The following is a 12,131-nucleotide window of genomic DNA, read 5'->3' as shown; positions in this document are numbered from 1 at the left end:
TTAACACAAATTGTACCATTTTGGAAGGGTAAGAGTGTCAGCTATAATTTGGCATTAATTTTGTTGACCCACATAATGGACCCTTTTCCGACTTTTTGGGGGATTTATAAAAAATCCGGGTCCAAAATGAACAGAATCGCTTCAAATAACCCCATCATGTGACCACTTGTTGGATAGGTATTTTCATAAGCTTTCAAACGATACCTATATTGTCTATATCGGGTAAGTGGGTCAAGACCGGGTCCAAGACCCGGACTTTCGGGTCAAAAAGAAAAAAATAGTTTCCCAGAATCAGGGTAAAAATACCTACCTCTGGAAAGAATTTCGAAAAAATTGAAGAGTTTTTACTAAACTAGAGTTGTTCCCGAAACCGTTCGTTTGGTAATGAACCAAGCAATGAACACTAAAGAGTAATGAAATTGTGAAATGAGTCAAAGCCAAGACGAAGCGACTACAGCTAAAACTTGGAATTTGAAATAAGGATTACAGTTGGGAACTATTTCGATGAAAAATTGAATGAAAAATTATTACAATTTGTAAAAATGTTTGAAAAATGCATATAATAACAACCTCTAATTTGCGTCGTATAAAAAAAAAACTAAAAATCCACTTATTTTTCATAAAACATTTTGACATATCAATGTTCCCAAGCGTCTACCTATATTCTTTTACCATGGTATGAAGATGGTTTTATGGAAACGGTTATACGTATACAAACTGTATTGAAAATAGTTGGTTTAGTATGAACGAATGAATCTGCGATTTGGAAAGTATGTATTGGGGGTATCTGTTGGTTTATGAAAAAGAAGTGTTTGTAGAAGAGTGTACGAAAAGTACTATGGTATTGGATGAAGATAAAAATGAAAGACTTTTAAGACATTTTGATAAAAAATAAAAAAAATTATTACCTTTATTAAGGTTCTGATAGGAAGATTATGCCAAAGTGAACAAAAATTACTATCTCAGGCTTTTGTAACAATTCTAATGCTATTTTACTATGAAGTTTTGAATTCTAAATGGGACAATGCAAAATTTTGTGAGCAAGAAAAATTTTAAAACTGAGCTGAAAAGTATATAATTCTGTATTGCTAAATTGCCAAAGAGCAAGGTACAAGCTGGTAAAAGGTTGTGAAGTTTTGGCTATATTCTAATTCTGATCACTGAAAAGATGAGTACATATTTTTGAAAAAAAAAAAAAAAAATTGACACAACCTTCGTGAAATTTTCTGAAAATACAGGAAATACAGAATACCTACAAATGAATAGGGCAAAAAAATCTTCTTCTATGGTTTGTAATTGAGAAGAAATACAAACTATCATAAGGCGACATGTAACAAAAACCAAATGATATCGACTATTTTTATGCATTCCCCGAGAAAAAAGAAGAATATTGGATAATGATACTTAATCAAAAAAAAAAAAAAAAAAAAAAAAAAAAAATGAAAATCAACAGCAATGATTTTATTCTTCCCTTATTCATATTGCCACATTATATTTCTGCTATAAAATACAATCTCCTTAATCTAATATGGAAAATCTGCCATGCTTCTAAAATAATTTAACAAAAATCAACTAAATTTCTACGATTGTAATGTGAGGTAACAATTGAATACTATAAATCGGTGCCGAAAATGGTTGTTAAAAAAAATCTACGGAACTTTCCATGAATATATACGGACTTTGTGTATTTGAGACAACCAGAGATGGTGGCTATTGTATTTTGAAAGAAATTAAATGGAATATTGGTCTTTCTACTTATGTTTTCCACAACGTGGGGAACTCCCACACCCCGAAGTCTCATTCAGCCGGGTTCTTTAGATATTATCCTTGCTTTAGTCATACAATTTTAAACGAAGAGGACAATAACGTCTTAGAAAAAAAATTCTGAGCAATACAAATAAATTAATTGGGGTAATAACGAACCAATTTACTTATCCTATATTGCACTAGTAAATTTTATATCACATATTTTAATTATTGCGTATTTCGTTTCTAATCGCATATCGATTGCACAACACTTTGTCTACATCCTTGTCTGATTGATAATAAAAACCTAAAATCTATAAAACAAATTCTATTTATAATAATAACGACACATTATAATTTATAAAATAGACATACACGACATACATTTTATAAATTATATTGCACTTAAGTAATTATATCACAGTAATTATATCTCACATCATTTTAAGCTTTTATATCCTTGACATGGAAGATTCCAAGGGGTTTCCCTTGTAGAGTATCCAGCTCATACATATTGTTTCCGATAGGTCTCACGATTCTGCACTTCAGAAACTTCTTGCAAAATTTCGCATTTATATTATTCTTGAAATCTGAGAGAACGTGATTCCTACGAAAGACTTCCTGGCCTGGACGAAAAGTTACATTTCGTGATCTACTATTGTACCTTTTGGCACTGGACTCATAAGCTTGATGCATGTTTTGTTTAATGTTTTCTCTCATTAAATTTAATCTATCCGTTCTATTTAATTGTATAATTTGGTGGTCAGTAAATGATTTGAGTTTCTTGGCTAATCTATAATCATTTCCGTCGGTAAACATATTGTATCCGAACAATGCAAAGAATGGGTTGACACCTGTGGCGAAATGTACCGAAGTTCGGAGAGCTTGCTCGATTTCAGATAGGTATAAGTCCCAATCTCGGTGATCTTTTTCGACATAAGTCCTTATCGCCGCCAGTACGGACTGGTTCACTCTCTCTGCCGCATTTGATTGTGGAGAGTAATACGCTGTCGTTAAATGGTTTATTTTGTAGTTCTTAACCATTTCTTGAAACATATTTGAGACAAATTGTCTTCCATTGTCACTATGGATTGTTTCTGGGACCCCGAATACACGAAATACTTTGTCCTCCAGAAATTCCACGACATTTTTAACGGTAGCTTCTTTCATCGCATGTAAAAAGATGAATTTAGTGAAATGGTCCATGACAATAAAAATATAGGCGATTCCATTTTTAGATCTGGAATACATTCCGAGGAAATCTACATAAAGTTTTTGAAATGCCCTTTCCGTGATAACCTCGTTTCCTATGGTAGGTCGCATAATAGAATTTAACGATTTGGTTTGTTTGCAGACTTGGCAATTGGACACGTAATGTTTTACTTGGAATGCCATTTTTGGCCAATAATAATTGGTATTGGTACTCTTCGCTGCCAAACGCAGTCGTTTGGAAATCCAAAATATCATCGTTAGTGATTTCTTCTACTGCTATCTCCGATTCAATTTGTAGACGGGATAAGGTATCAGCCACAATATTCTCAGATCCTTTTCGGTATTCAATTGAAAAATCAAAAGCTTGAAGCTGCAGAGACCATCTGGCAAGTCTCCCACTTAAATCTTTCAGTGACATAAGCCACTTGAGACTTGCGTGATCTGTGATCATGTTGAATTTCATACATTCCACGTATGGTCGAAATCTTTTTACGACAAGAACCGCCGCAAAACATTCCTTCTCAGTTACCGAATAATTTCTCTGACTTGAATTTAGTTTTTGCGAGTAGAAAGCGATTGGATATTCCCAACCATTATCATCTCTTTGGAAAATAACGGCTCCAATTCCGTACTCAGATGCGTCACACTGTATGAAAAATTCTCACTGAAAATCGGGATGTCGAAGTACTGGTGCCGAGGTGAGAGCTTTCTTTAGCGTTCGAAATGATTCACAGGCTTGAGGTGTCATCGTAAATTTCTGCCCTTTTTTAATGTATCAGTTAGAGCAGCGGATATGGAAGCGAAATCTGGTATGAAACGACGGTACCGTCCGGCCGTTCCTAAAAAGCTTCTTACTTCTCTTGGAGTCTTTGGTATCGGTATTTTTAGAATTGCGCTGACTTTTTCCAGGTCGGTTTTTAAACAGCCGTTTCCGATTATGAACCCAAGATACTTCAATTCACGGAAACAAAACAAGGACTTTTTTAAACCAATTGTTAAGTTGGCCCTCTTTAAACAATCTGCTACCTCGCTCAACAATTTCAAATGCGTTTCAAATTCATCACATATAATCAGTAAATCATCTAGATATATGAACTCGTTGGACTTCAGTTTACCAGGTATTACTCGATCCATCAAACGACAGAGTCGTTGCGCCGCATTGTATAGACCAAACGGCATTACTCTAAATTGGCATAGCGGTCGACCTGGTACTGTGAAGGCTGTGTACGGTTTGGCTTCTTCTTCAAGTTCTATTTGCCAAAACGCGTACTTCAGGTCGACACTGCTAATATAATGCGTTTGATCTATGCGACTCAATATCCCATCAATGTTCTGCAATGGATTTGCATCCTTGATGGTTACTGCATTGAGTTTTCTCGCATCTAAACAGAATCCGTTTTTGCCTGGTTTTCGCACTACGGTAGTCCTGTTGCTCCAATGTGAATCGCTTTCTTCAATCACATTTAGTTTGAGCATGTTATCAATTTCTTTATAAACAATTTCCTGTACGGCGAGCGATAGAGGGTAATGTTTGTCCTTGACAGGATTTGCTCCTTCTATCAATTTAATGGCATGTTTTTCCAACTTGGTACATCCCAGTCCATTCTTTTCAAATGTTGGAAATTTGTTTACAACTTCATTCAGCTGTTGCTGTTGTTCCTCTGTTAGAACATGCATATTTTCATTATCATTAGTTGAAGTCCCATGAATTTTTAACTGAAGATCTAGATTTATTTCTTCTGTAGGAAATATTTCGGGTGCAATTCCAAATATTTTCCAAAAATCTATCCCTAAATATAATTCCTATTCTAAGTCCGGACATAGGAACAATGTCATTTTAGCTAACTGACTTTGATATTCAACATCGACTTCAATTGTACCTAAAATGCGGTGTCGTTGACCAGAAGCAGTGGTGACATTTGAAATATAGGGTTTCACATTATTCCTATCTCTTCCACTATTTCTCTATAATTTTTTCCCAGTAGACTGACTGTAGCGCCAGAGTCTAATAAACCTCTAACTTCCTTTCCCTCAATTTTTATCGTAACATATGGTCTTAAATCTGTTTTATATTGGCATCGGACTATCGATTCAGACACAGATTTCTTTTGCAAATTAAATTGTTTTTGCATTGCCTTAGTTTTGAAATTCTTTTTTTTTTTTTTGAATTGCTTGCTGTTAATTTCATTTTGATCTTCTCCAAATATTCTTGACCTTATTTCCTTATAATTTTGTTCCCTGACCTCCAATGGTAAATAATGTCGAATTTTAGTATAAATGTGTTTCTCGGATTTATTTTTTTCTAAGTCGTTTGTGAATTCTGGTCGGCGGGCTGCTCGACAGAACGGTGGTTTCCCGCTGTAACCAGGTTCTTCCTCGAGTTTCCCAATTGACAATTTGTACATTTCGGCGTAATTGTATTCTGCTTTCCACACTTAAAATAAAGTAGATTTCTTTGAGTGGAAATACAATCCCTGAATCCGTGGCCGGGAGTTTGGCAATTCCAACAAACCAATTGAACATTGACTGCTCAAACATCTACTACTTCGAGTTTTGCCTTGTTAAGGCGAAGATCATATGTTTTATGATTTAAGTGTTTGTTTTCTCTTTCGAGACGAGCTTAATGATCTGAAATTTGCAGTGAAAAGGAAAGCCAGATAGACACTATCACACACTCACCACTATGCGACGCGTTTCGCCGTTGGTTAAGCGGCTCATCAGGCATATTTGATGTGGATGATGGCTTACAAGGGCCGTTCTCTGGAAAGTAGTATATATTTCGAACTTATTGCAAATTAGCATATGCGAATTATACACTAGAAACTCTCCAGGTTCGACTCAAGTTCTATTGGCAGATCTTTTTTCACAGCAACGTTTTGTTTTTTTGTAGTGATGGATTTTTTGTCCACAACAACTACATTGCTTCCAATGCATACACTTGTTTTAGTGCTGCTTTAGGAAGACGGGTTAATGGCTCTGAACGTAGAGACGGCAACTTCTAGTTGGCTGCACACAGAGGTCCGCGGTTCAAATCCCACAGCCAGGCTCGGCTGAATTTTTGAGTTTTGCCTTGTTAAGGCGAAGATCATATGTTTTATGATTTAAGTGTTTGTTTTCTCTTTCGAGACGAGCTTAATGATCTGAAATTTGCAGTGAAAAGGAAAGCCAGCCAAAACAAAACGTTGCTGTGAAAAAAGATCTGCCAATAGAACTTGAGTCGAACCTGGAGAGTTTCTAGTGTATAATTCGCATATGCTAATTTGCAATAAGTTCGAAATATATACTACTTTCCAGAGAACGGCCCTTGTAAGCCATCATCCACATCAAATATGCCTGATGAGCCGCTTAACCAACGGCGAAACGCGTCGCATAGTGGTGAGTGTGTGATAGTGTCTATCTGGCTTTCCTTTTCACTGCAAATTTCAGATCATTAAGCTCGTCTCGAAAGAGAAAACAAACACTTAAATCATAAAACATATGATCTTCGCCTTAACAAGGCAAAACTCAAAAATTCAGCCGAGCCTGGCTGTGGGATTTGAACCGCGGACCTCTGTGTGCAGCCAACTAGAAGTTGCCGTCTCTACGTTCAGAGCCATTAACCCGTCTTCATAAAGCAGCACTAAAACAAGTGTATGCATTGGAAGCAATGTAGTTGTTGTGGACAAAAAATCCATCACTACAAAAAAACAAAACGTTGCTGTGAAAAAAGATCTGCCAATAGAACTTGAGTCGAACCTGGAGAGTTTCTAGTGTATAATTCGCATATGCTAATTTGCAATAAGTTCGAAATATATACTACTTTCCAGAGAACGGCCCTTGTAAGCCATCATCCACATCAAATATGCCTGATGAGCCGCTTAACCAACGGCGAAACGCGTCGCATAGTGGTGAGTGTGTGATAGTGTCTATCTGGCTTTCCTTTTCACTGCAAATTTCAGATCATTAAGCTCGTCTCGAAAGAGAAAACAAACACTCTACTACTTCATCTGGTTCTTCGAATACCTGAAAATTTTCCTCTTCATTCTCTTCATGCATCACATTTACACGAACTGGTTTATTGTAAGTGTGAGTAGTAACTGGGGCAGGATCGCGTCGAAAGAATGTCTTTTCAATCTCAATACACTCAATTGCTCAAGCGATGATACTTGCATCGAATTAACAATTGATTGCTGATCGACAATTTTGCAATCGCATCATTTAATTTATCTACTACCGTATAAACCTTTTCCATCTCCTTACTCACGCTCTTTTCAACCAGCGCCTGTAGATTTGCCTGAGCATGGTTAAAACTATCTTGTACCAAACTTCTGACAAGTTGCTCAACTTCTTTTGGTTGCATTTGCACAGTGGGTTGAGGCATGTTAGAAGGCATTTTAGCTGCAGCACTAGTGCTAGGATTAGGTTTATTAATTGAACTTGATAAATCCCGAACAGTTGGGTTGACATTAGCATTTTGCATTTTTTCTTAGTTTTCGGTTTTGGTGATGCAATTGAAGTTCTGCTAAGGTCAAACGCTAACGATCTATTTCTTTTTCTGCGTTTTTTCCCTACCGTAGCTGCGTTCATTGATATAAATATATATGAAAAGATGGAAATACTTGTATGGTTGGCTGCAAAGATTATATGGAATTAACTAAGGATAAATATGAACTTCAAACTAATTAATTTTAAAAGACAATAAAAGGGATTAATGAATTACACACAGTTACAAAAATAGTAGAATAAAACAAAACGTTTATAAATCAATAGGTTAAAAAACAACAAAACAAAACACATAAAAACCAATAGGTATACATAAAAACAACACATATATATATATATATATCAATAGGTTAACAAAACAAACAAAATTTAATTTTTCAAAGACAATGACAAATATGAGAGGAGTTTAGGAGTATTTTCAGCTGTAATAAGGTGTGTGTGTATGGTATATGCTTTTCAAACAAAAAAAAACATGATTTTATTTTGTAGTGGCCTATTACGGTTGTCATAGGGTATTGACTAGATTCGACTTTACAATTACAAACATTGAACTTTCCATTTAAAAATTAGCACCGTGGCAGTTTTCTACAACATTTTAAGAAAAGAGCATAACATTTGTGCAATACAGTCTGTGGTCCATCAACTAGCAGATACTGTAATTATCCTATGCTAACTTTTAACTATTGTCGTTACTCTAAAAAAATATAAAACACATATGCGTCAAAACACAGGTCATAAAACAATAAAAATTTTGTTACACTTCACGAACAAAAGTTATTGCACTAGACCCTAATCATTGGAACAGGATATCCTAATTTCTTACTTTCTTTGCTAAATATTGCACAATTGACTCTTTTTAAATATTGCACAATTGACACTTAGAAAGTGGTTCCAGTATTCGCAAGCAGGTAAAAAATGCGAAATTTTGCTTAAATCTATTGTCTCCTATGGTATATTCACACTGTAATTTTTTCACAAAAGTTCACAAAAAGAAATTATAATTATATTAATTTTGGGAATGGGGATTCACAATTGTCATGCGAACAAATATTCACAATTTCTACGCGATAAGGGTGATTGCATAGTGCGTAGATTTTATTGCACTTATTATTGGCTAATGTCTGGAAGACATTAATGTTTTATTTTGGAAACTTGGGCGCCCTATTGTTACATTCTGCCTACGCGGCGTTATGGTGGGGTTCCGCACTTGCTCAGGAGGGAGCGGTTATCCAGGGGGTTCTCAACCCTGCCACCATCAACCCTAGGGAATGAACACTTAAAGAATTGAACCGGAATAAACATAAACAAAGAAAAACTGAAAACAAACATACAAAACATACACCTATGACAAAGGAGCTTGATATTATTGCTCCCCCACTATGCCCACCCATACTTGGCCCTTTAGTCCAAATACACTCAAAAAAAAAATTAAAAGGGCCCCAAAAAGCCACGCACACTCACTTGCTTACAACGCCTAACCTCCTCTCTCACAAACAAAATTTAGCACGACATATTCTTGAAACAATTAGACATTAAACATATTTACTAGAATCATTATTGTTCTCTTAAAACTAATTTCAACATGAACACATAAAAAACTGGACTATTAATACCCGAACGAAAAATTTGTGTCAATACTCAGATTACCTCTTTTATTACACTGCTAGAAGCGGCAAATTTTGGCCAATACAACTACACTAAATTTCTGCCTAAAGGAGCTCGCTTAGACGAATGTTTTGGGCATTCTAAATTCTTGTCCCAAAAAAAAAAAAAAAAAAATATAGAAATGGTCTAGCTGTAAATTTTGAGGGCAACCCTACACTCACTAAGGAAAATTTCCCTGGGCATTAATTATCCTCACAATGACACCTTAAGCACTATTGATCTAACTACAAACAATACATTTAACTTATATACTAAACTACACAATAACAAACAAATACTTTTCTTATAGTTTTTTTTTTCTTTTGATCGGATTCGGATAGACATTAATTGACGAATTTCATATTTTTTTCTATTTCAGTGGTGCTTCCGTCAAAGGAAAATGAACTTCATATGACTCTTTTAGCGGGATTTGGCTTTCTTTTTTTTATTTGGTAAGTAACTTACATTTTGAATTATATTACCTTCACAACGCCATACTTATTCAACTTTTATCTTCTTTTTACATATTTTTAGGTGGGATCTACTGGTTATCTTTCCAGATTGGTACTGTTGTCTGTTCCAAGGGTTACCCACTGGCAGTTTCCCAGGTGTTTTGGAAGTTCCCAGGACCTTTTCTTTGCCTGGAACCTCTGTGCCGCACCTGGCGATACAAAAATAATTGTTGGGGATGCCCGCTCTTTTCTCGTCTGAGTCGGATGGCGTTGTCCAATTGTGGATTTATTCACGGCGTTATTCCTAAATAAAACACACAAACTTACCACAACACATCCGACATAACACCAATTACAAATTGTTTAGATACGCCACACAAAGAAAATAATAAAACAACGAATAATAACTGCCAACTCAGTACTTCCTTTTTTATTCACAAAAAAACATTTAAAAATTGACTGAACTGTTTTTTCTGTTCCACACCACATTGAAATAATGGCGCTTTTAGCCCTCTCTGTGCTTTATATACGGTCACCAAGGACGCTCAACCAAACTTCCCTCTTTTCCAAGATTTTCCCACAAATTCCCTGACATTTATTATTTACCTTTATCAGGTGTTCTACCTACCCACTATTATCCCCAGTCTTGTATTTTTGCCACACGTCTCTCATGTTGTACAATAAGCAACATGAAACTTGGCATCACTTTTTAAAATTTAGCCGGCCGCCCTGAGTATCCGGTTCTATTTTTGGCTGGCGTTCAGCACGTTCGGTGCATTAAATTGCACATTATAAAAAAATTTATAATGGGGAAAAACGCAACACATTTTATCGCATTTCTGCTAATTTCCCGTTCCCTTATTTATTGAGCACACCTAAATGAGAATGACATTTCGAACTGTTCTCTCTTCTGCTACTTTTACTACTAAAAATTACTGGAACACAACTCTATATAGGCCAGTTCTTATATCTTTCCTTTATAGCCCACTTTTGCTATCCATTACTTTAGGAAAAGTGAAGTATAAAGTTCACATTATCGGGTTCTCATTATTACAGAGAGATATGGCAAACTTTTTTAAAAGTACTGGTATTCACTGCAATTTTTTCATAATGGCATCTTCATTTTAGTTTAAAAATAATACACAAAATGCGAATTTGTAATTAATTTCGTGAAATAAATTTATAATTCAGTTCTTCAATATAAAATAAACGATTTGCGTTATCCATTTTTTATTTAAATAAATTTTGCTGGCAACATGAAATCAGTAAACTTTTTTTTTTGGAATCGGTTATTGATTACGCCGTCACGACGAGGTTGGTACGACATGCGTGAAGTTAGCAACGTTGCTAACTATCGATAACATCGAATTTCACCAAAACTACAGGGTGTCTCAGAACATGGAAATTTTACATTTAATACTTTTTTTTTCAACTGTGCGTCAGAGAAAAAAACTGGAACCGATTTGAAAACTTAATTAATTAATAAAATTATGAATGAAAAAGTCCATGAAATAAACAAATGTTGTTTGATAATGAATTCGCATACCCCAGTTTTTAATTCCATATATAATATCGCAAATTAGTTTATGATACAACAATATTTTCAAATTCTGATATTCCACTGGTGGTGGTCCAAAAAACTGTGAATTCCAAATGAAAGTGTCCTTATGAGTATTTTGGCATATAAAATGTTTTCCAAGTCAGTTTTTGGTAAAACAAATTTTCCAATTTTCTGATATTCCACTGGTGGTCAGGACGGGAATCAGGCTCTGGAAGCCTCCATATAAAAACATCAAAAAAAATAGCTATTGTGATTCGAACTAAATGCAAGATTTAATTGAAAAATGTTTAATAAATTTTCTAACAAAAACTTCGTTTAAGTTAGTTGTTGACAAGGGTCAGCATGCATGGTGGTAAGTTGAGTATCGGATGTAAGAATTTTATCAATGGCAGCGGACAGAGTTGTAAGACCTAGAATGCAGCGAGGCTGACCAACCAGTTGAAATTTGTAAAAATTGTTGAAAAATACACAACATAACAAACTCCGATTTGCATCGTATAAGAACACATATAAAGATCTACTCATTTTTGACCAAATATTTTAAATTTTTTGACATATCAATATTCCCAAGCGTTGCTGCATCTACCTGTATTCTTCTACCATGGGTTAACCCGCCGAATCTATGAATCAATAATAGTCTAAACCATGGTAGAAGAATATAGGTAGGTCAAACCAAATTTGGAATTGAAAATGTTGAATGAAAAATTATTTAACTTTATAATTTTTTTTTTGAAAAACGTGTACTATAATGTCCTCCGATTGACATCGTATAAGAAAACATATAGAAATCTACTTATATTTGAAAAAAATTTAAATTTTTCGACATATCAATGCATCTACCTGTATTTTTCTACCATGGTCTATACGTACTATTCATTGTACAATCGTGTGTTATAACTCCAAAGGTTGGTAGAAGAATATAGGTAGACGCGTCGACACAGCTGCTGCTACAGTGAACTGTCTAACCAAGTTTGAAATTCAATATGTTGAATGAAAAATTATTTAAATTTATAAAAATTGTTGAAAAACGCAAA

This window comes from Musca domestica, unplaced genomic scaffold, assembly GCF_030504385.1.
Source record: "Musca domestica strain aabys unplaced genomic scaffold, Musca_domestica.polishedcontigs.V.1.1 11, whole genome shotgun sequence".
NCBI classification, from domain to species: domain Eukaryota; kingdom Metazoa; phylum Arthropoda; class Insecta; order Diptera; family Muscidae; genus Musca; species Musca domestica.
The sequence above is the reverse complement of the archived record's forward strand: the minus strand, read 5'-3'. Positions refer to the sequence as shown.